At 38.2% G+C, this 22,500-nt stretch overlaps 1 long non-coding RNA gene across 3 annotated transcripts in view; it reads right to left on the reverse strand.

The window, feature by feature from the left end:
* The window catches only part of LOC137630831 (uncharacterized), a 221,170-nt gene that overhangs the window by 147,816 nt on the left and 50,854 nt on the right, over positions 1-22,500 (reverse strand). For all 3 annotated transcript variants that reach the window (XR_011041772.1, XR_011041770.1, XR_011041771.1), the window contains exon 2: positions 13,922-14,002. This is a non-coding gene — a long non-coding RNA (uncharacterized lncRNA). The remainder of the gene's footprint in view (positions 1-13,921; positions 14,003-22,500) is intronic.

Consider the following 22,500-nt stretch of genomic DNA (forward strand, 5'->3'; position numbering starts at 1 on the left):
ATGCAGTCTGTAAATGCACTTGTTTCATTGAACTAATCTCACATTTCAGTTTACACAGATGTTTTTACTGTGAATAATTTACACACGATGAAAAGTGTACCGGCCATCTACCACTAGCACGGGAGCGGTGACCCGTAAAATCTAACTCACCACCCTCCGAAAAATCCACCTCGAAAATTCTCCCTACAAAAGTTCCACTCGACTAAATTTCCACCCCACCAAATTTTCTCTTTAAATTTTCACTACACCAAAATTACACCCTCCGCCCAACCAATACATTTCAACGTTATGATTTTTTTGCTCGGTTTATTTTATTGTGAGTTGTTACATATCTCTGCAATTAAAGATAATGATTTTAAAATGTTATCAAAGTACACTAATAAAAATGTACAATTCTTTCATTTTATAATTTCACACTTTTTTTTTTTTGATGGCAGCGTATTTTTTTTCTTTTCTATGCCGAGTATCTGCGCTTAATATATGTAACTTTTGCTTATGCAATAGTTTCATTCTTGGGCAGGTCCCACACAATATCCATAGATTAGTGTGAATCGGAGTAATAGAAGACTGAATAGCATCCGGAGTTCTTCACTTTGTCTCTCATGGCATTTAAACCTCTTTGGCTCTCAATTCCTCATTAGGTAAAGCAAGTGAAGGACTACTAACGGTAGCAAGTATAACCGGCTTACTTGAGTTATAGTCATTGTGAAAACGGAGACGACAACCATTGTAGACTTTTTCACAACGTCGATGGGTTCTTGTTTTAACACATTGTCTTTATGCTTCTCGTTTATGTAATTTTCTTTGTCACTTCGTTTTCCTTTCAAGGAAGAAATGTACGAGAGGGACATGGTTGCAAAAATAAATAAATAAATAGATAAACTTTCTAAGACAACGATAAGAAAGCAACTTAAATTTAGATGTAATGCAATTTTTAGTATATAGTTTCACTTAAAATATGCAGTTTATTTTGAGAAAAATAATCACTTAGCTTGTGTGATTAACACTTTGTTTGCTTATTAATGGGTCCTGACTGAAGTTCGTACTTATAATTGTTTTCTGAACATGAGTGCTAACCGTTACCAAAGTTTCGGTAAACATGGCCCTGGGCAAGGTGTAAGATACGCCATAACGTATTTCCAAGAATTTTTTTGTGTTCTTTGTTAACCATGAGGATTAATTTAGTTTTCCTTATTACGTTCTCCAGGACCAACTCTAAGCGCTGAAAACATAAACTTATATGGGCATAGCGATGGTCTAGCTCCATGATTGGTCGGCTCAGAGGGGCATCTCGCGCTAGACAGAGTGACGTCACGGCCCCGGACCTTGGCAGTGCATGGCTGTCCGCTGTGGTGTGAGCATCTCTGTGCTCAGCTTGCTGTGTTGACTGATGCGGTGATTTAGGAGTGTCTCTCCGTGTGTGAAGGACCAATCACACATTTGGCTTGATAACTAATCACTCGCAGGAGATTAACGGTACCACCTGTGAATGTTCTTTGAACTGAACTTGAAACAGAATTGGCTTTGGGAAAAGATGTAAGTCTATTATTTATTGTAATGAACCATATTGCAATTCATGTAATCCTGTACCATTGCTGTATTTTCTTATTGACGAGCTGTTTTTTTTTTTGTTTGCAGCTAAAACCTCGTCCGATATACAAGTTGTACTCTTCAATATATCTAATTATAAAAGACGTGAGTTTCAAGACCTACAAGCCAATAACTTAGAACTTTAGCCGAGAGAGTGAACCCCTCTCCGGTGTTCTACAGTTTTAGATCTTTACACAAAGTGGGTCTCAGATGACTGATTGTAACCTGACTATCAAGAAGTGAATCTTTCTCAGACGTTGACGCCGAGCTGGGAACATCGTCATCATGTCGGAGAGATCATTAAAATCAAGAACGTCATCCAAGAGCGACACAAGCGAGGTCAGCCGAAAGCTGTTAGAAGCGCAAGCTAACTTAGCCAAGGTTCAACTGAAGGCACGCTTAGAAGCGGAAGAACGTGCAGCCAAGAAGAAAGCTGAAGCTGATGAACTCGCTGCTCAGAGAGATGCCGAGGATCGGGCCGCTAGAGGGCTAGCGGACGCTGCATTGCTGGAGGCCGAGCTCGAGGTTCAGAGACAGCAACTTGAATACGAAATTAGATCAGAGGCAGGAGAGTCGCAATGTGGTTCGGAAGTGTCTTCACATGCCGGAAGCGTGAGAGTTCCCAGTGTAAAGGTCATGGAGACTGAACATGAGTCTAGGATCAATCAATGGAGGCTAAGTGTCGCCCACCATCACGAGAATGACCCAAGTGCTATGCGGACATTGGACCCTGTAGAACATACAAGAGGACCAGAATGCCATTCTACACCCATGGAAGTCCACTCACCGCCATTGGATCCCACCTCAACTCCTTTCGCACCACGACATGCTACATTTGAACTCTCTGTTACTAAACCCTTGTCCAACAACTCTCAAGTGCTTAAGGCACTCGAATGCACTCTATTGCTAGCAGCAATGAGTTGGCGCGGACAACGCTGTTACCACCTACTAAACTTGAGTGCTTTGGAGGCGACTTCACCAAATTTAATTGGTTCAAGATGTCCTTCAAATGGCACATTGAGAACAATACCTCGGACCCCGAGCGCAGGCTGAACCACTTGTATCATATCCTAGATGGGCCTCCGAGAAACCTGGTTGAGCACTGCTTGCACCTGTCACCGACAATTGGGTACGATGAAGCTTGGAAGCAGCTGAGTGAATTCTACGGCATAGAAGTCGATGCTACCGAAGCTTTTATTCGTCAGCTTCTCGAATGGAAGGAAATCCCAGCAGGTGATAGTGAAGGTTTAATGAACTACGCTTCTTACCTAAAGAAGGTGAAGGCAGCACTGGGTGCAAATTACACTAGAATTGAGCTGCAAGAAACTATGAGAAAGATAGTGGAAAAGCTCCCTCACCCTCTTCGGGTAAGATGGGTCTCTAAGTACCTGGAACACGAACACAAGCTTCCAGCCCTGATCACCTTTGTGGAGAGACAGGCACTGGTCGCTAAAGAACTGAAGTACTACGAGTGCGACCGTCGTCCATCCAAGGGCAAACCTGAGGACACGAGCAAGCCGATTAAAGCTAAAGCCTTGCCTGTTCACCACAGCTCTCCTTCCGACAATGGGATATATTGCGTATACTGCAAGAAAAATAAGCACAGAATTCAGTCGTGCCACCGATTCCAAAGCCTCAATTTGGATGACCGCTGGAATGCTGTGGTGGATGGCAAACTCTGCTTCAGATGCTTAAATGTCGCGCACAATCACGAAGCCTGTGAAGAAGAATCTACGTGTGGCAAGTGCGGCTTGGGGACGCATCACACGCTCTTGCACTATGTGAAGAAAACCCCTCCAAGGGACAGTACAAACTCCAGGAGAGCAACTGTGTCCAAGACATCTGACAAGCCTAAAGCGGAGGCCGGGACGACTAGCAATGCACCACCTGATAGAACTAACACCGAAACCGCTCCAGAGGCTGGGACTCCTGCGACGACGGGGCACGTACACGCCATGTCCACTGACCGACGACCTGATGGTCGTACAATGTTGAAGCTTATCCCAGTCATGGTGAACGGAACGTGCACTACGGTCGGCTTCATAGATGGAGGAGCCGCACCCACGCTAGCCGCAAGGAGCCTAATAGATCGGCTAGGTGTAACGGGAAGGCCTTGCAACCAGACCATGGTGACAGAGGCCGGTACGTTCGCCTGCAAGGAAGTGGTCCAACTCACCCTTGGTAACATCAACGGAGGTGAGGAGGAAGAACGAGTAAAAGAAGTCTTTGTTACTGACAAAATTAATGTGTCGACGGACTACATAATGCCTTCGGACTGGCTGAAGAGATGGCCACACATGGCAGACGTAGAGCTGCAAAGCTTGCCAACTGACCACGAACAGGTCGAGCTAGTGATCGGGTTAGACACGACCCTGAATCGAGTAATTCTGGAGCAACGCCACGGCACTGCTAATGAGCCATCCGCCTACCTAACCAAGCTTGGTTGGGTGGCTTTCGGTCCTACTGGAGACCGGTCTGCATCGGAGGTCTCACACGTGCATCATGTTCATCGAAAATTTGACCCTCAAGACTTGACAGAGCTACTGCAGAGTCATTTTAATAGAGATTTCTTCGAAAAGGAATCCCTCTCCAGATTGGAAGATTCCCTAGAGGATAAGAGATTCTTGGCCACCTTGAATAACACGACACAGCATCGACATGGAAAGTACATGGCCAAGCTGCCATTCAAGGACTCTACTCCTCTACCTGATAATATGAATATGGCAATTCGACGAGCCCGAAGCTTGAAAAGAAGACTAGACAACGACGAAGCTTACAAGACATCCTACGTAGCTCAGATGGAGAAATATACTGATAAGGGCTACGCCGAAAGGGTTCCTGTAAGTCAGCTAGACAGGAAGGACGGGCGCGTATGGCTTATGCCGCACCACTCTGTCAGGCATCCTGTCAAACAGAAAGACCGAGTGGTCTTCGATCTGAAGGCAAGGCACCGAGGAACATCTCTCAACGAACATCTGATGCAAGGCCCCGACCTCACCAATAGCCTGACGGGTGTTCTCCTGCGTTTTAAAGAGGGTCAACATGCCATCACAGCAGACGTGCAGGAGATGTTCCATCAGGTGAAGGTACCTGAAGAGGACAGAGACTGCCTGAGGTACCTCTGGTGGCCAGAAGGTGTCACCAGCAAAGAACTGCAAGTCTTCAGAATGACGTCCCACGTTTTTGGCGCAAGATCATCGCCGAGCGTCGTTAACTTCTGCTTACGCAAAACGGCCCTGGACTTCGGAAGCATGTATAACGAAGAAGCTTCTAACTCTATACGTCGCAACTTCTACGTCGACAACCTCCTCAAGGCGATGGATGATGAGGAAGAATGCATTAAACTGACAAGAGATCTGATTAACCTGTGCAGGGATGGAGGTTTCCGTCTTAACCAATGGACCTCCAGCAGCAAGCAAATTCTAGCTGCGATCCCCAGAGAAGAACGAGACGACTCTGTGGCTGTCCTAGACTTGAATAAAGATGAGCTGCCAACTGAACGAGACCTGGGGATCCATTGGAATATGAGCATAGACGTGTTCACGTTCAGAATCGTCCTTAAAGACAAGCCTTTCAACCGACGTGGTGTGCTCTCTGTTTTTGCATCAATCTATGACCCCTTGGGCTACTTATCCCCCGTCACTTTGATCGCGAAGATCCTGTTGCAAGAAATGTGCCGAAGGAAGCTCTCGTGGGATGAGGAGATGTCTGCTGATGAACTTGTTCGATGGAAGACCTGGCTTGCGCAGTTGCCACAACTGGAAGAGTTCCAACTGCGAAGGTCCTTCATACCACCAGACTTCGGAGATGTTGACACCCTTCAGCTGCACCACTTTGCAGACGCAAGTCAGACAGGCTATGGTGTAGTCTCTTACTTGCGTGTAGTTGGTGTCAACGGAAAGATTCATTGCACTCTCGTCATAGGACGGGCGAGAGTCGCCCCTCTGAAAAGGACCACCATCCCTCGTCTTGAGCTGACGGCGGCTGCTATCGCTGCACAGATGGACTCAAAGCTGAAGACTGAGCTCGATCTGAAACTGGCCCCGTCAGTCTTCTGGACTGATAGCACGTCAGTACTGAAATATCTCAGAAATCCGACTGCGAGGTATCAGACCTTCGTGGACAATAGGGTCAATCTCATTAGGGATACATCCGACATTATGGCTTGGAGATACATCAATACTACTGCGAACCCAGCAGACCTCGCGTCACGTGGCCTCTCCGTCGCTGACTTCTTCCAATCATCTTTGTGGTTTTCAGGACCAGATTTCCTCAAGATGGACGAAACGCACTGGCCAACCATGCCCGAAGATGTTGTCAGAGGAGAGCTTGATCCAGACGCCGAAGTGAAGACTTCTCTCGTCTTCGATATAGCGAAGAAAGAACCAACGTTCATTGAATCAATAGCGACAAGATTCTCCTCCTGGTTGAAGTTTGTCAGGACCGTCGCGTGGATGACAAGATTTATCCGCCACATGCAGAAGGCTCGCCCCTACAGCGGCGACTCACTCTCGAGTGCGGAGCTGCGTACCGCGGAGAATTTGATCTGGAGACTGACCCAAAGCCAAGAGTATGAAGATGAGATAAGCACCCTCTCGAAGAAGGGAAGATCGCTGAAGAGGTCTAGTAAATTAATCAAGCTGAGACCATTTCTCAAGGATGGATTGCTCCACGTTGGTGGTCGATTGCAGAAATCAACACTGGCAGATACGGCCAAGCATCCGATCATCCTACCCAGCAGTTCTCTGGCGGTCAAGTATGGTGAGAGCCACGCACGAATCCTGCGGCCATTGTGGCCAGAACCACCTGATGACCCAGTTGAGGACAAACTACTGGATCGTCCGCGGAAATGCGATCGTCAAGACTGTCATTCGAGAATGCTTGGTCTGTCTGACTAAGTCGTCGTCCTTCAGTTCAGGTGATGGCTGAACTGCCATCCGACCGGCTTTGTCCAGATGAACCCCCCTTTACTAACACTGGGTCGGACTGCTTCGGACTGTTCTTAGTGAAGCAAGGAAGGTCCACAGTGAAGCGTTGGGGCGCTATCTTTACATGCCTTACCTCGCGAGCAGTCCACCTGGAAGTGATCGATACAATGGAACAAGACTCCTTCGTCAACGCCATCAGGCGTTTCGTCGCTCGCAGGGGGCCTATCAAGAGAATGTGGTCCGACAACGGGACCAACATTGTGGCCACGGAACGAGAGCTAAGAGAAGCTCTCCAGCGCTTCAACGAAGGAGAAATCAGACACACACACTCGATCCGAGGCATAGAGTGGAACTTTCATCCACCACATGCCTCACACTTCGGCGGAGTGTGGGAGCGTCTGATCAGGTCTGTCCGAAGAGCCCTCACAGCGGCCTGTCTCCAACAAGTCACGACTGATGAAACGCTTCGCACTCTGTTCTGCGAAGTGGAGGCTGTTGTTAATAGCCGACCTCTGACGAAGATCAACGACGACCCGAACTGCCCTGCCCCTCTCACGCCTAACATGATCCTAACTTTGAAAGGGTCACCCGATCCCTTCACATCCACATGCAAGAAGGATATGTATGTGAAGAGGCGATGGAGACAGGCACAGTTCCTCGCTGACGAATTCTGGCGCAGGTGGATACAGGAGTATCTCCCCCTGCTTCAGGAGCGCCAGAAGTGGTCAGTCCCAAAGCGTGACATCAACGTCGGTTACGTCGTTCTAACGCTGGACGAGCGGCTTCCCCGAGGCAGCTGGCCTCTAGGGAAAGTCATGGAGGTCACTCGGAGCGCTGACGGTCGCGTACGTCAAGCTTTGATCAAGACTGAGAATGGCGAGTTCAGAAGGCCTGTGCAGAAACTGTGCCTTCTCTTGGAAAATGATAAAGGCGATGATTTAAAGTGATGTATATGAGGTGTAATGAGCGTACGCCGAGCGCTGCTCGCTGCATTTTGTAAATTTTGAATTTTATTATTTGAGTTGAAAATATAGCAAGGTCATTTGAATGAAGTAACCCAAGTGATGCCGTATCTACGGAAATATTTAGCCCATGACCAAATAGGGGGCAGTGTAAGATACGCCATAACGTATTTCCAAGAATTTTTTTGTGTTTTTTGTTAACAATGAGGATTAATTTAGTTTTCCTTATTACGTTCTCCACGACCAACTCTAAGCGCTGAAAACATAACCTTATATGGGCATAGCGATGGTCTAGCTCCATGATTGGTCGGCTCAGAGGGGCATCTCGCGCTAGACAGAGTGACGTCACGGCCCCGGACCTTGGCAGTGCATGGCTGTCCGCTGTGGTGTGAGCATCTCTGTGCTCAGCTTGCTGTGTTGACTGATGCGGTGATTTAGGAGTGTCTCTCCGTGTGTGAAGGACCAATCACACATTTGGCTTGATAACTAATCACTCGCAGGAGATTAACGGTACCACCTGTGAATGTTCTTTGAACTGAACTTGAAACAGAATTGGCTTTGGGAAAAGATGTAAGTCTATTATTTATTGTAATGAACCATATTGCAATTCATGTAATCCTGTACCATTGCTGTATTTTCTTTATTGACTTGTATTTATGTATTATAATGAACCCTATTGCAATTAATGTAATCCTGTACCATTGCTGTATTTTCTTGTTGACGAGCTGTTTTTTTTTTTTGTTTACAGCTAAAACCTCGTCCGATATACAAGTTGTACTCTTCAATATATCTAATTATAAAAGACGTGAGTTTCAAGACCTACAAGCCAATAACTTAGAACTTTAGCCGAGAGAGTGAACCCCTCTCCGGTGTTCTACACAAGGTCTATACACAGTCAATACAGGCATCTGTATTGAATCTGGGTCTATAGACCTAGGCCGTGGGATCAAAGACAGTTTATCGCTTGTACAACCAGAGAACACCAGGCCTGATATTATTTTCATGTATATATTTGTAGTTTAGAGGTTTAACCAATGCAATCTGTGTTTAGGATACTGTGTGCTACAATTCAAATTCTTGTTGATGCAATTGCATTAAAAATTAAGTGGTACAAATATCACATTTTAATTGGCTAAGCTGCTGTTTATATAAATTGTGCATTCTCTCCCTAATTGTCTTATTTGGGTGTTCATAAAAAACTTTAAAAAACGAATGAATTGTATAACATATGTAAAGTTCATAAATCTTTTAATCAATCCCTTCCTAAGACTTATAATCATACTATCAACAAAGGTTAGAGGTGTTTAAAATTATTAATCAAAACCTAACAACTTCCTTCAACCTAATAATTGTGTTTACGGTTCATAGTAAAAAGTAATTTACACCCTTAGGAAGCAAGATACTACAAGACTAGAAAAAAATAATATTGGTCCAGAAAATATTGGATACACGAATAGGTTACTTTGCAGTTAATTAATATGTCTTAAATAAGAATGATCATGACGTGGCAGCAATTTTTACAACAGTAAAATTTAGTCAGGAACGGACTAAGATCAAGTCTACTAATCCTTCTGCGATGCAATAGCAAGAATGAATGCAATTCAATTATATAAGCTTGCTTGGACTAAAATATCCATGAGAAACAATATATGTCTTGCTAGGAAATTAACCTTTTTAAAGAAAAGACCTATTGTAGTAAAAAAGACAACAGGTAAAAATAAACAAGAGTAACCGAATTTTTTAACTACTTAGTTTACTAACCAACTTGATCTTATGGGTGTTGGAGAACAAACCGTCAAAAATTCCGGCCGGAACTAGTTTCCCGATAGTGACCAGTACAACTCTAGGAGTCTACTACAATACGTCATACTGAATAGCTTCGTCAGAAGGTCGTTGAAACGAAGCGGTTAGAGCACTCAAAATGTGGAGTGCTTCTTAGTATCTGTATCTAATTTATTGAATAATCCATTTAACCAGTAAATCTATGAAAATCATATAGCCTACTTTATAACAATTCCTGTGGGATTTAAGTAAGCAATAAATTATCCATATAAATAAAAAGTTGATGAGTTTGATATATTGGGGTCTATTTGTATATTATGCATGTTATATTTCCGCCTTTCAACCCTTAATTCACAGTAGTAGAGGGGAAAGTTTTTTCCTCAATCGAGCAGACATTTCTGCAAAATCTTCCAAAATTAAGATTTTTTATCGTTGGACAATTAACATATACAATATATAATCATGCTTTAAAAACAAGTTTTCAATTAGACTGTCGAGGTCATACAATTAAAACTCCAAAACTTGAAAACTGACGCAGAGATATCCAAATGACAAAAAGTACTAGATATTAATTTTTAACCACAAAAGGGAAATTCGGTTACACATTACGTGTATATCTCAAATTTTGTAAAATAAACAATCTAATATTACCTAAACCTACAACCGTGGTAGGAAATGCAGGATGCTATAAGCCCAAGTGTTCTAAACAGGGAAAAATTACCCAGACAGGAAAGGAAAAAAACTACTTGAGAAGTTACGAAAGGAATATATAAAATATCGTAAAATCATTAATCTGAGAGCAACAGGCTTGCTATTTTTCATCTATTTGAAGTTTAGATGCTTCACCAATACAATCTGTGCTTCACGAAACTGTACTACAATTCAATTTCTTGTTGATGCAATTAAACCAAAAAATAATGCCAGACTTATCACTAACTTTAACTGGCTAAGCTGCTGCTTATACAGACTTAATTGTCTATCATATTGTTATATTTGGGTGTTCCTACAAAACTTTCATAAAATAAAAATGCATTGGATAACATGCAAGCACTATATAAATCTTTTAATAAATCCACTTTTATACGACTTTGATAATCATACTGTCTACAAAGAGCCTGATAATCAAGACCTGAAAACTTTTCAAGCTAATTCGTTTACACTTTGGTAAAAAGTAATTACACCATGTAGCAACAATATCCTACAAGACTATAACATTAATGTCCGTCCATAAGATAACAGATAACGATAATTTGCAACTACTTAATTTACTATTATGTACGGTTATGAAGCCCTAACTCTTCTATCCATTAAAGGGGAGAAAACGCACAGCGTGGCGGAAGTTGTACTGCTGTCAAACTTCCCTTGAAAACTACCGTAAAACGACAAACGGATGAATACCAATGCTCTTAAAAATTTCACTTCATCAAAATACGATACAACAGCAAGAATAGATGCAATCTAAAGATATATACGACTTTGAACCTTCATTTTTCATTCTGTGAGCATGTACAAAATTCAGGTTCAGCTCTTGCTTGGACTAAAATATCCTTGAGAAACAATATACTGTATGTATTACCACGAAAATGAACTTTATAAGAAATAGCATTCGTAGTCAAAAGAATAACAGGTAAAAATTCAAGAGAGTAACCGAAGTTTTTTACTATCTAGTTTACAGACAGACTTGATCTTTATGGGTGTTGGAGAACAAAACAGCAGAAATTCCGGATGGAACTAGTTTCCTGAGTCAAGATCTTCGATATCGTCCTGAGTGACAAGTACAACTCGACGAGTCTACTATTAGTACTACTATATGTCATACTAAACTCTCCAGAAGGTCGTTGAAACTTAAAATGAATCAGAGCTCTTAAAATGTGGAGGTCCGAAAAGTCATGCATTTTTGAGGGGGCTTCTTAGTACCAACATGTATATGTAGTTTACTGAAATATCCATTTAACCTGTATATTTATGAAAATCATATAGCATACTTTAACAATTCCTGTGGGATTTAATTAACAAATTATTCTATATAAGTAAATAGTTAATGAGTAACGTATTGGGGCCTATTTGTATATCATGCATGTAATATTTTCGCCTTTCAAGCCTGAATTTACAGAGGTAAAGGGAACAGTTTTTTCCTCAATCAAGAGAAAACATTTCTGCAAAATCTAATACAACTATCTTTTTATCGTTGAACAATTAACGTATACAGCATATAAATATGCTGTAAAACTAAATGTTCAACTAGAGTGCTAAGGTCATACGATAAAACTCCAAAACTCGAAAACTGGCGCAGAAATATCCAAATGACAAATAGTACAAGAAATTAATTCTAAATCATAGAAGGGAATTTCGATTACACATACGTGTGTATCCCAACTTTTGTAAAATCTACAATAATCTGATATTACCCAAGCTAATTTACAACCGTAGTAGGAAAAGCATGATGCTATAAATCCAAGTGTTCGAAACAGTGAAAAAAATACCCAGATAGGAAAGAAAACTATTTGAGATAACAAATAATGAATATATGAAATATCGTAAACTCAAAAATTTTAGAGAATCAGGCTTGCTATTACTATCTATCTGTAGTTTAGATGCCTGACCAATAAAGTCTGTGTTTCACGAAACTGTGTGCTACAATTCGATTTTTTGTTGATGCAATTTCACTAAAAATAATGCTAAACTTATAACTTTAATTGGTTATATCGCTGCTGATACAAACTTTATTCTCTACCAAATTGTTATATTTGGGTGTTCGTACAAAACTTTCATAAAACAAAGATGAATTGGGTAACATACAAGCCCTCCATAAACCTCTTATAGAATCCACTTTTATATGACTCTGATAATGGTAATGTCTACAAAGCGATCTGATTATCAAGACCTGAAAACTTTTAAAGCCAATTCGTTAACACTTCGTAAAAAGTAATTACATCATGAAACAACAATATCCTACAAGACTATGAAAATATTGTCTGTTCAGAAAATAATTGATAAACAACGATGATTTGCAACTAATTAATGTAATATGTAAGGTTATGAATATGAAGCCCTAACTCTTCTATCCGTTAAAGAGGAGAAAACGGACGTGGCATTAGTTTGTACAACGGTCAAACTTCACATGAAAACTACAATTAAAACGAGAAACTGGTGAATACCAATGCTCTTAAACATTTCACGTAATTAAACTACGACATAACAGCAAGAATAAATGCAATCAAAAGGAATGACGTTGAACCTTCATTTTTCAATCTGTGAGCATGTACAAAAATCAGCCTAAGGTCTTGCTTTGACTAAAATGTCCTTGAGAAACAATATATGTATTACAACGAAAATGAACTCTAAGAGACGTTTTGTAGTCAAAAGGACAATATCATTTACTATGCACTTTCATAAATAGAAACAGTTATCCCATAAATTTAATTTGGTGGTAATTAATCTAATATTCCATGGGCAATGGGACTAACTATATATATATATATATATATATATATATATATATAAACAGATCCAATGACAGTAAAAGGAAAAGAGTGATCGACTGCGTTTCAGCAAACTATTATTTAAACCTTAATCATTTGAATACAATTTTTTCGTTATCATCAATGAATCGAAGGAAGTTTAGCTTTAGTTTTCTAGACAGGACAAATACATTTCGTGAAGTGATATTTGAATATTGCGGTAGAGTTGTGGAACGAACAACAGCATTAACTACTATTTAACCTATGTTTACCTTACTTAGTGCCCATATTTACCTTGGGTGTGATCATACAATGAATTATAAGAAAACCCATCGAACTCACTTTTAAAATTACTACAATACTCGAACAGGGCAAAAGACATTTTCCCTAAATTAACTTGCATATTTTAACCGGGGATAAATTTTACATTGCTCAAATAGAGAGAGAGAGAGAGAGAGAGAGAGAGAGAGAGAGAGAGAGAGAGAGAGAGAGAGAGATAAAATGAGTGCTAGCTAGCAAATTTTTGACGAATAGATTTGACAGGACTTATATAAATTTTTGCCTTATGACTCTGCATTTGAATAGCAAAGGTAATTCAATGTCCAGATGTAATGGGAAAATCCAAGTTTACAGTTTGTATTGAAATGAATCGCGTTTATGAATGCAAGACACCATTTAGCACCCACGTGCAACTTGAGGAAACACCTAAAACTGCAAAATTATGTTTAAGGAGTTGGACAGCAAAAACAGTGCAGCTGGGGGACCTTATGTACATTGCAAATACAATTTAGTAATCTCTACAATGAATAGTGTAAAGTTCCTCATGGCATCACCTCCTTCGGAGACATGGATGAATGAAAGAGCAAATAGTCGAGACAAATGAACAGGAATTCAAAAGAATGTCTGAAGCAATAAGTGAATTAATGATCTACATGTAAATAAATCATATTTAGCAGACTACAGTTTACAGTAAAAAGAAAGTTTTAATGAAATCTAACAGACTATGGAGAGAGAGAGAGAGAGAGAGAGAGAGAGAGAGAGAGAGAGAGAGAGAGATCCATTTCACAGTATTTTCACAATACACAGGGCAATATGGGAATAAAGCTCACTAAGCGTAAAAAACAAATGGAATCATAAAGCTCCAGTAAAATATTTGAAAGTTTAGAAAAACTGCAATCTTGAGTTTGGTTAATCTTACCTTCACATCGGGCTACAGATCCTGGCAGCAAACCGGTCATTTGATTCTTCGTAAGGACTATCGTCATCACAATAAATCAGCCTGAAATAAAAATACAATTTAATCCCAAAATCTCAAGAGCAATCGTTTCACAGTACTTCTTTACAAACATACATGAAGTTGTTAAGCAAAATATCTAAGAAACCAGGTAAAAAGTTAAAAATACTAGAACGTAGTTAACTTATCTTCAAATAATCTCCTAACATTTATATATATATATATATATATATATATATATATATATAAGGAGACAAGATTGTGATATGTTCCAAATGCTGTAATTAATCATCTAACTTTACTTCAATTATCATTGAATTTCTTTTATGTTAATTTTACAAGGAAAATCATCAGGAAATATGGTAAGGGCTAGCTTTGATTACATTCAAATAATTATTGTATTTATATATAAACTATTAAAAACAAAGGTAGAAAGAGCATCCTAAACTTCAAGAAAATACTACCTAATCAATTAATGTCCTTCAAATCAGCTCACTAAAAAAAAAAAAATTATATTTGAACCAAAAAAAAATTAGAAATTGCAATATGGGGCAATTTATATACCATGGTAATGATCATAGTATTTAAGTTACTGTATGCGTAAGAGGATATGACGTATGGATTAGGTCAACACAAGGACACTTATATTTGACATAAAATAACATTTTCACAGCCAAAGACAGCCTTTAACTACAATGGATTATAGGTCGGTAGTCCTTGAAGTCATAGGTAGTTTTTCCCCTAAATATCAATTTTGCTCTTTCAGAAAATGACCGAGAAAAAATAAATCCAATCATCATATCCGTTCTTTATTCCTCATTCCTGGAAATATGTTAGTCACCACAAGGGACGGTAATATGAAAGAAAAAAAATATTATTAGGAGAGGAACACTTATGATAAAGAAATGTATCCACTACGAATTTCAGCAAATTTCGTAGGTAAAACACACAATTTACATTTGTAGTTAATGCACTATTATTCCGTACTCTTTAAACATTAAACCAAAATTCATACTTTCAGAAATATATATTATGCACATTAAAGATTTTCACTTAAGGGTAAATAATACTTACAAACCTTTGCTTCGCTTAGTGCTACCAATCGGGTTTTATAGAAATATGGTTCCTATGTGTATACTCAAGTAAGCAAATTTTAGAGAGAGAGAGAGAGAGAGAGAGAGAGAGAGAGAGAGAGAGAGAGACTCGAATAGATATGAATTACCTCGTCAAAAGTCCTTGAACATTTTTTTTTCTTTTAGTTTCAAGCTGGGAGGAACGTAGAGTAGAGATCCCTTTTTAGTTTTTGTTTCATTTGTTGATATCGGCTGCCCCCCAAAATTGGGGGAAGTGCCTTGGTATATGTATGTACGTATGTACTTTCAAGCAAAGACGAGACCATTTCGACTTGATCATTGTCATCCAATATGTAGTCAAATGACTGAGGATTTTATTAATGAATTTGGGCCATAAAGACCCGCGCTAAGGCCTGGGAGGGCATTCATCCCCAAATTATAATTGGGGAACAAACCCTACACTTGCACTGTGGTAAAAGTTGAAGTATGTTGAAAGGGAGCAGAATTAAGGGCGCTGTACCGTGGCCACGACTACAGCCCCTACGGAGGTACCGTATACGACTTTGCCAGGGTAAGCTTACTCAACCACAGTGCGGTCATGTAATAATGGAAAATTGTAATTTTCCGGTGCTTGTTACATATGTTTTATTCATTTGTTAATAAATACTAGAAAATGACAATATCTACATAAATTTTATATTAGCAATTTCTTTCCGAAATAAAACATTCTCTGGATCTCCGTTTGTTCGTTCAAGAACGCCTTGCCTTACGCAGGACACTTGATCTCATGTTCAATAGGAAGGGTTAATGATAGTTTTACTTGAATCTAGAATCAGATTTCAAAGAAAATGCCCGGGACTAGAATAGGATTTCTTAATATTTTTTTCATGAATTGAACTTAGAATTTGGCCACATGGTACAGTGCTGGGACCAGGGAGGTCATTTAACACTAAGGTTAAATTGAGGGAAATCCTGCAGTTACACTATGGCGCAAAAGTTTCTCCAGGCTTTATAACAATATGGAAAAAGGAGGCTATTTTTTTTTCATGGATACAAAAATGAAACATCCATAACCTAGTCAATACTTTCGCTTGATAATCTTAAAAAAATACTTAAATTTAATATTTTAGGCTGCGGTGACCTTTAATGCCAGTTTATTACGATTACTTGATGCAAATTTCATAGAAATGTATGCATTTGTAATCAAGCTTATTATTAAATTCAGTACACACTTCAGCTTAAAAAATAAAATAATGTTAAGGTTTTTCTTTTTGCAAATTACGTACTCTAATTATAAAAGTTTCATAAATTATGTATCAGAAAATGTTTTTTCGTAAAACATCCCCTAACACTCCATACTGTTGAGGGTGATATCCATGACAGTTTTACTTATTACTAGAATAAGCTTTATAACTGGCTTAACTATTTTCCATCGACACTGACAACTCTTAAGTGCTTTATCGTGTAACCACAGAATTTCTGGGTACTAGGCTAATTCTTAAACCAAAAATGTTAGTAAGACAACATATTTTAAGCTCTGGAATCCTTTACTAGTGGCTAAAACGATTGCGTTTAATTCTATATAAAACAATGCCATAGCAGGCCGGCTCGTCCTTAAGGCGAAACTAGGCAGTCACCTAGGGTGCAAGGATGGAGGGGGCGCAAGTACTGGTAACTAGATAAATAAATAGATAAATAAATAAATAAATATATATATATATATATATATATATATATATGCAAAGCAATTATATATATACAGAACAATTATACACACACACACACACATATATATATATATATATATATATATATATATATAAATAAAGCTACAAAGGCACCTCACTTCTTTTCTTTGGCGAGTCAGACCGTGAGGGGAAATCTTGGAGCACAGACATACTGCACATTCCCCTACATGTCTACAGGTTGAGACGCGAGAGTGAGGCTACTAATAATTAATTCAAGTCTTTAACATTCCCGGGTAGACCGTAGAATCGTAAATCCTGTATATGATTCCACCAAATTCGTGATTCATCACTTACTAGTTACCAGGTAGACCTAGGCCTAATTTTTGGTCATTGATTTAACTTACACAGTATAGATGTCGGAGGGTAGCCGATAGATCACAACATCGACATAATTTTCTTGCTAATATTAGTGCATGTAACTTGATATAGGCCTAGCTGCCTAAGGTATTATGATTTATGATAAATTCTAAGGTCTATGTAAAGGTTGGCCTATGATCATAATGGTCCCTATGACTATGGATAGTAACTGTGAGCCTAGATCTAGATAATAGACCTATGTTGTTATAGATAGGCTTTAGGCCTATGATGAATCATTGATCTAATACCATAACCATAGGAGGCCTCATTAGTTATTGCTAAAAATTTTCAACATGTAGATCAGTGGTAGGCTACTGGTTCTCAACCAGGGGGTGGGGGCCCTACCAGGGAGCAATTTGATTTTTAAGAAGGGCAGTTCGAGAGACTTATTATTATTATTATTATTATTAGTGGACAGTAAATCTCACAATCGCAAAACTAAGTAACGTTATCTATAAAGCCTCCCATAGATGCTCGAGCAACCGGAAACGTAGGTGAATTGGATTTTCTGTGGTATCTGCAGGCAAAAAGTGTTGAAGTGGCCGGTTCGGGGAGGCCCTTAAATCTGAACGTATATTGATGTGTCTGCGGATCTACTTCAGTTTTCGCTTCATAGAACTTATATAAAAGTGAACGTGTATGTGAAACGGAGATAACGGGATTAGATCTGTAATTATCCGTCGGCCTGAGCGTCCATGGGGGGATTTAGGCTAATGGCGATTTGCTTTTCTTCACATACACAAAAAAAAAAAAAAAAAAAAAAAATGGATGAAAAAATATATAAATATATAAAATGAAATAAGAACATTACCGAACTTAATTTACCAATACTTAATGATATATATATATATATATATATATACATATATATCTATATAGATATAGATATATATATATATATATATATATATATATTATATATATATATATATATATATATATATATATATATATATATATATATACAGTATACATACATATATATATATATATATATATACACATACATATACATACACACAGTGCATATGCAGTGTGCACTATGCATGCACAAAAATATGTGTATTAGTCGATTTGGTCGTGCTATGGTTTCAATGGTGGACCCATGAATGGTCTCTAGTATAAGTTTTTTTTTTTTGTGGATCCACCTTCCTTAGGGTTCCCTGAAGCAATCTGGTTGGGTTGTCGTAATGATAACTTGGGGGAGAAAATTTTATACGCAAATTACCGATGCCATTACCGAAAATTCGATTTTCATCAATATTTTCAAAAGTATACATGCTGGGGTCCTGAAAGTTGTGTCTAACTTTCATGATCCTAAAATGTTACTTGTGAAAATATTGATGAAAATCGAATTTTCGGTAATGGCATCGGTAATTTGCGTATAAAATTTTTTCCCAAAACTTGTCATTGTGACAACCCAACCAGATTGCTACAGGGAACCCTAAGGAAGGTGGATCCACAAAAAAAAAACCTTATACTAGAGTCCATTCATGGGTCCACCTAGGTGGCAAATGGAATATATGCTTGTACTTGTGTAATTATGTTTGTTTGTTTATATATATATATATATATATATATATATATATACACACACACACAATCAGGGTTGGGATTTTTTTTACTCAACTCACCCTTTTTTTTGGGGGGGGAATATTGGGTTTAATGTGTTTTTGGGGGGGTTTTATTGGGTTTAATATCTAATATAATTATTAATGCAATATCAGTGCTATATCAAATATGATATGATCATATGCTGGAAGCTTATATTAATATATAAAAAATATATATATATATATATATATATATGTGTGTATATATGTGTGTGTATGTACATTGAAATGTGTGATATATATATATATATATATATATATATATATATATATACATATAGATATATATACATATAGATATATATACATATAGATATATATATATATATATATATACATATATAGATATATATATATACATATATAGATATATATATATATACATATATAGATATATATATATATATATATATATATATATATAGATATATATATATATATATATATCTATATATATATATATATATATATATAAAATACGTGTTATTGCTTAGTCAAAGTGACTCAATATTTAGCTTGCATTAAAATTTTTATTTCAGCATGTCTAAGCGCCCATCTGGAGCTCAGAATCACAAGCGTAAGGCTGAACGAGAAAAAGAAGAAGCCAAACGACAAGGATCATTTCTTAAGTATCTGCTGCGGGAGACCGATGAACTGGGTCATGAATCTCATGATGCAACCAAAAGTGATGCAAAATCAGAGAAAAAGACAGACAAGAAAGTAGAGATGAAATGTAAAGACAGCATCACTAGGTCTGCGAGAGAAAATACATTGACAGCAGTGGGGGTAGATAATGTATACATCGTGTCTACACAACAGATTGCGGAGACAGCAGCAGAGATAGCATATATAGAACCTAATGACAGCACCTATACGCAAGATGAACCAGAGACAGCTAACAGTAAGATGATAGAAGCTGGAAACAGCATGAGTACACAAGAAAAAATCAGAGACTGAAGTAAACGTTCAGGAAACTGCAGACGAAGATAAGTCTGAAAATGAAGGCACAGTGACCAAGGATGAAGAAAGTAACAAACCAATGAAGCACTCTGGTAGGCCTACACTGACTGATATTGACTACAGTGATTCAGCAACCTGCACTAGCCATGATGATCAGTTAAGGCAGCGACTAGTGCAACATGAACCCATGCAGATATTGGATATCAGGTTTCCAAGAGATAAAAACCAGAGAAAGTTTTCGAGCTTCCATTATCAAAGACATCTACCCAATGGAGAAGTTATGCACCGAAAGTGGCTACAATATTCAGTGTCAACTGATTCTGTAATGTGTTTCTTTTGCAAGCTGTTTGGCAAGAGACGCATTTCTTCACTTTCTAGTATTGGATTACGAGACTGGAAAAACTTGCCATCATTACTGTCATCACATGAAAAATTACCTGATCATATGGACAATGTGGGCAAGTGGAAAGAGCTTGAGCAGTGTTTGAAGAAACACAAATCAAAAGAATGAAATAGATGATGAAACCCGGTGTGCAAGAGAAAGAGTTGAAAATTATTGGGAACTGTACCAACCGTGTTTCACACAATTGTACATAATTCCTTTTGTATATATTATGCTTGTATCTTCGCTCTTCCCTCGCACTAAAACGAACATGAAAATTCATGTCTGGTTTTTCCTCTGTAATATTGTCTGTCTTGTGAACTTGTTATGTCCTGTTGCTTTGAGGTTTTGTATATAAGGAGAGAGTTCTACAATAATATAACTCAGTCGTTTCCAACATGCCTTTGAGTTCACAACCTTACTCGGCGCCGTCACACAACAAATCTTGGAACGACTTATTGCCTTAGTAAGGGTACTTGGTGTGCAGAATCTCTCTTTTAGAGGAACAAATGAAAAATTGTACAGTGCAGGAAATGGAAATTTTTTTAAAGTTTGTAGAACTAATGGCATTGTTTGATCCAGTTATGAGTGAACATCTGCGGAAGATAAGGAATGAAGAAACACATGTACATTATCTAGGAAAAAAATCAAAATGAATTGATAGACATATTAGCAAATGCTATTAAGGAAGAAATTCTGAGAAATGCACGTGCTGCAAAATATTTTTCAATAATTTTGGACAACACACCTGATGTGAGTCATGTGGAGCAAATGACAGTCATAATCAGGTTTGTTCAAGTTGATGAAGATAATGCTGTGATAACTGTGAGAGAACATTTCTTGGGTTATGTGCCACTACAAGAAACCACTGGTGCATTCATGGCTGAAACTATTCTGGAAGAGTTCAAGATAATGGACCTGTGCATTGACAACTTGCGAGGTCAAGGTTATGATAATGGCAGCAATATGAAAAGCAAGCACAATGGTGTACAGAAGAAAATCCTTTCAAAGAAATCCCAGGGCGCTGTTCGTGCCATGCTCAGCACACACATTAAATCTTGTGGTGAATGATGCAGCAAGTTGCTGCTTAGAAGCAACTAATTTTTTCGGCCTGATACAAAAGCTCTATGTATTCTTCTCAGCCTCAACTCATCGTTGGGATGTACTGAAACGTCATTTACAAAGCTTAACAGTAAAACCTCTGAGTGAAACACGATGGGAGAGTCGGATAGATGCACTGAAACCCATCCGTTACCAAATTGGTGACATATATGATGCTCTTACTGAAATGGCAACAGATTCTACTCTCCTTGGATCTTAATTTTCAATATAATTCACGATTCAGCCAAAGAATCTGATTCATCTTGATTTAATTTATAAGCAAAAAAAATTTGATGTTAATGGAATTATCAGCGGCAATATTAGGGGCGTCCGTAACATTAATGTCTCTTCACCGATAATCTCCCAATTTTCCCCATATCTCATTTTCATCCTCCACGCTTATTTGTACCAACTTTTACCGTTTTTTTTTTTTTTTCATTTTCTATATATTTTACTATTCAGCTGCATAATATGATTCATTTGGATCAATTTTATGAATTCAAAATTTTGATCATTTATGGAGTTGTCGGCAGCGAAATAGCCGTTACCAAAATGGTCTCTTCACCGATAATTTAACTATAACTCATTTTCTTCCTCTGCTCTTATTTGTATTATATTTTCTACATTTTCTTATATTTTATGATTGATCTGTAGAATATGATTCATCTGGATGCAATTTATAAATTTAATATGCGATTATCGTCGGCGAAAAGGCCGTCGATCTACCATCTTTCAACCGTTAGCTTGAAACTCTCGTGACGTCTTAACGTGACAATTTTATAATTTCATTTATAATTTTAGTATCTTTACAAATAATTAACCATTTATTATGTTGATTTACGTAAGTGTGGATAAATGCACAAAATAATTACCTTCGCCAACGAAATTGGAAGGTGGTTATATTTTACCTACTATTTAAGTGTTTATATGTGTGGGTGTGTGTGAACTGTGGTGTGTGTGAACTGTGGGTGTGTGTGAACTGTGGTGTGTGTGAACTGTGGGTGTGTGTGAACTGTGGGTGTGTGTGAACAGTTTCCTGACAATTTTTCTTGAGTGGAACATACTTTTATTTAGTTTTCCAATTGAGTTTTGACGTTTTAGATACCCAGTGAAGTTTCTCTCTCTCTCTCTCTCTCTCTCTCTCTCTCTCTCTCTCTCTCTCTCTCTCAAATCGTCCAATAAAAGCTATATTAGCTTCATCTATTATTATTATTATTATTATTATTATTATTATTATTATATTATTATTATCTAATTTTTTCCATTCCAATCGTTGTGGTGGTTTTGGTAACGTAGAATTAATTACCTT

Source organism: Palaemon carinicauda, chromosome 39, assembly GCF_036898095.1.
Source record: "Palaemon carinicauda isolate YSFRI2023 chromosome 39, ASM3689809v2, whole genome shotgun sequence".
Classification (NCBI taxonomy): domain Eukaryota; kingdom Metazoa; phylum Arthropoda; class Malacostraca; order Decapoda; family Palaemonidae; genus Palaemon; species Palaemon carinicauda.